Raw genomic sequence first — 3,934 nt, 5'->3', positions numbered from 1 at the left:
AATATAAATGGGTTTAAAAGAAAATACATGAAATGTTGCACATACAAACATTGTAAGGTATTATAGATCACTGTCCTGAGGCACTGCAGTCTTATCTACAATGTTCCATACACTGAGGTAGTCATGGTGCTCCTAGGCAATTTAAAGTTGGAACACAAAACATTCAAAACTAAAATACGACCAAAGACTTCCATATCTCGGAATATGGTATTTTTAAGCATGCTTTCACATTAGTACCCTTGGAGTGCCGTTACTCTTGTTTCTGTTTTCTCTGGTCCACATCTGTTGATTGTAGGTGAGCAGCACTCTGCCTGATTGAGCACCCAAGTGTTACATTAAAGACATTTTGAAAATGTTCGATTTCATCAACAAACTGTACATACACTAGTGCAAACTTTGAATTTGGTCTGTATATACAGTGGGGCAAATGAGTATTTAGTCAACCACCAATTGTGCAAGTTCTCCTACTTGAAAAGATTAGAGAGGCCTGTAATTGTCAACATGGGTAAACCTCAACCATGAGAGACAGAATGTGGAAAAAAAAAAGAAAATCACATTGTTTGATTTTTAAAGAGTTTATTTCCAAATTAGAGTGGAAAATAAGTATTTGGTCACCTACAAACAAGCAAGATTTCTGGCTGTCAAAGAGGTCTAACGTCTTCTAACGAGGTCTAACGAGGCTCCACTCGTTACCTGTATCAATGACACCTGTTTTAACTCATTATCGGTATAAAAGACACCTGTCCACAACCTCAGTCACACTCCTAACTCCACTATGGCCAAGACGAAAGAGCTGTCGAAGGACACCAGAGACAAAATTGTAGACCTGCACCAGGCTGGGAAGACTGAATCTGCAATAGGTAAAACGCTTGGTGTAAAGAAATCAACTGTGGGAGCAATTATTAAAAAAAGGAAGACATACAAGACCACCGTGCCTGCGTGTGTTTTCCTCCGGGAACTCCAGATTCCTCCCACATCCCAAATACATGCATGGTAGGCTGATTGAACACTCTAAATTCCATCCGTAGATAGGAGTGTGTGCGTGAATGGATGTATGTCTCATTGTGCCCTGTGACTGGCTGGCAACCAGTTTAGGGTGTACCCTGCCTTCTGCCCGTAGTTAGCTGGGATAGGCTCCAGCAACTCCGCGACCCTCGAGAGGAAAAGTGGCAAATAAAATGAATGAAGGCACAAAAATCAACAAATGCAGGATAATCACCTACTGTATATTTTCAGGATCAATTGCAATATTTAACACATCATATTTTAGCTTAAAATTGCAATTTTAATTTTTTGTGGAAGTTTTCAACAGCTAATAAATCACTCAATTTTCACATCAGAAACCTAACACTTGAGGAAAGCATGCGCAATCATCTTAATTTTGATCAACAAACGCAAAATTTGCATTTTTCTATATACAATCACAACTTATTTAGGTTGAATTCCTCTATTGTGTATGTATACAAAATTCAACGTGGCGGCCGTCACAAAACAGAGCTTTCTAAGTAGAAAATTCTTGCAAAAAAATGCTTAAAACCCAGAATTTCTAAAGATATGAACATAAGAGTCTAGAATTTTGGTAAAAACGGGCAGTTATCATTCATTTTATGTAAATATTTCAATCCAAAGTTACGGTATTGTTTAATCCAACATGGCGGCCGTCACGAAACAAGCTTTTTAAGTTCAAAATTCTTGCAAATAAATGCTTAAATCGCGGAATTTCTATAGGTATTGACGTAAAACAGTCTAGATTCCTTGTTAAAAGCAAAAAACGTGTCAGGGCAAAGTTGGCAAAGTCAATGTGGACCAAAGTGCGACCAGGAAATGGAAGTCGAGTGAAGGGTTTTTATTGAACAAAGGCTATGGCTGTGACTGCGGCTGCAAGGGCTTGATGGGTGGGTCTCCTGATGGCAAAAAACAAGATTAGTCAAGAGTTCGATGAACGATCGTCAAAAAACTACAGGCGTAGTTGGCCGATGTACAATTGGTGACTGGCAGAATCATCTGGCACCTGCATGCTGCCCAGGCCACTCCTTAAAAGCAGTGTTGATTGCGATGAGCTGCAGGTGCACTCCCAGGTCTGCCAAACCCAGCCTGCCAAGGTTGAACTCATACCACATAAAACAGGAAGTGTAACAACAATGAAAGCCAGTAGAGGGGAGTGTGGGCTAGGACCACCACAAAACACGCAGTTATCATTCATTTTACGTCAATATTTCAAGTCAAAGTTACACTAATTTTACCATTGATTTTTTTTCACATTTCAAAGTGCATGCATGGTGCTAATTAATATAGTTATTACCTTGAATCGTCGACCAAATCACTCTTGAAACACTCCTGATGCTTGTATGCAATAAAACCTTTGTCCTGTTTCCACCTAAATCCGTCATTAGAACGCAGCGTGTGTTTCAGTTTATCACAGTGAAAGTCAAGGTTCTGCCTAGGGCACCCCCCTATGGGAAGGTGTGGCGCAATGTCTGTGAGAGCTGTCTTGTCAACTGATAGTGGAGTCCACGCCCTTTATAAGAGGAAGAACTTTACTTTTCAGTTCAGCTGAAGTTATTTCGTTATCCAGAGGCAATGAGGGTTCTCAAAAAATTTTTTTCAATGTCAACGCACGTGCTGCTCGCCTCATTCTTTTATGTTTTGCGCTCTCCGCGTTACATTCTCAGGCTGCTTTGCCCCTGCTGCTCACGTCAATGTCACACCGGCAAAGCTTGCAGAAACCGTGAAACGAGTCTTGACTGCTTTTGGTGAGCTAATCGTACTCTTTCGTCCATTCAATGTTAAAAAATGTTTGCCGTTTTGGCATATTTGCTGGCATTGTTGTAAAATCTCATCAAGAAAACGATGTTGTCAGAAAGCCACACGTAAAGCTTTGTTTACTTTTATTGAACCAATGATATAGGATGTTTCAACTGAAACCCCTCTTGGCCAATCACACACCAGTTTTGATGACCGTTGGGCTGAGTTGCGTCACATAAACTGAATCGCTGCCCATTTTCTTCAAAAGCCGGACAAATAGCGTCCGGCTAATGGGTTGTGCCGGATGCAGGACACATCATTGAAAAAGCTGAGCGTCCGTCCCAAAACCAGACAGGTGGTCACCCAACTAGTGACTGGGTGGCACACTACAGCGCAATGCGTCAATTCTATGCACAGCTTCAAATACTTTTCGCCGGTGTTCTGTCAAAATTTGCTCCCTTATATAATTTTGCTCCCAAAGCTTTTGTGGCGCTGAAAAAGCCCTCTTTTACATTTAATTGGACTCTAAATGTTATCCAAAGGTGCTAACTAAACTAGACATCATCATAAACATGCATGTGCAACACGAAAATGGCGTAAATTTATACTTAACGACACGGCGAAGTCGTTAACAGTGAGAGCGCGGGGTGCAGTTGCTGTGTGCAGCTAATATGGTAGGATGTGTTTGAGAACTTTAGTACATGTCTTTACATGATCAAACTTAAGTAAATATTCCTTTCTTCAAAGAAAGTTTGTCATGTTTACTTTGGAATCGCTGCATTCGCGGCCATTTTTAACGTTACGCGCATGCGCAAAACCGCAAGGTAGCAATTTTTGATGGGTTGCAAAATTTGTCAGAACACCTGTTCTGTTGTCAGAACACCGGCATAGGGTTGATGTCGTAGCTATGCCAGCGGTCCGACGCAGAAGCATAAACCATGCATTATGTCCCCTGCACAAATGATATCTCAATCGTAAAGCTCCACTCGGCCGCTGCTCAGATTATATACACAGCAGAGTTTACAACACTTCCTCCCCCACATACACATCACAATAGCAGACCCACAACATATTTAGACATGTGTAGTGACATATTTCTATTAATTTTAAGTAAACAGTTACTCAATATCATTCATATTTTGTAGTGTCTTGACTCGACATATTGCAAAAGGATCACATAGTTTGGGAG

The 3,934-nt window shown here is 40.8% G+C and overlaps 1 long non-coding RNA gene across 1 annotated transcript; it reads right to left on the bottom strand.

The window, feature by feature from the left end:
- Window positions 1–601: 601 nt before the first annotated feature.
- Window positions 602–2,965, bottom strand: LOC130923276 (uncharacterized). Its single transcript, XR_009064684.1, has 3 exons — window positions 2,303–2,965; window positions 923–1,153; window positions 602–851 (listed from the first exon to the last, which is right to left on the bottom strand). It is a non-coding gene; the product is annotated as an uncharacterized LOC130923276 (long non-coding RNA).
- Window positions 2,966–3,934: the final 969 nt, after the last annotated feature.

The sequence above is a fragment of the Corythoichthys intestinalis genome, chromosome 1, assembly GCF_030265065.1.
Source record: "Corythoichthys intestinalis isolate RoL2023-P3 chromosome 1, ASM3026506v1, whole genome shotgun sequence".
Taxonomy (NCBI): domain Eukaryota; kingdom Metazoa; phylum Chordata; class Actinopteri; order Syngnathiformes; family Syngnathidae; genus Corythoichthys; species Corythoichthys intestinalis.
This window is presented reverse-complemented; position numbering and strand designations above follow the sequence as displayed.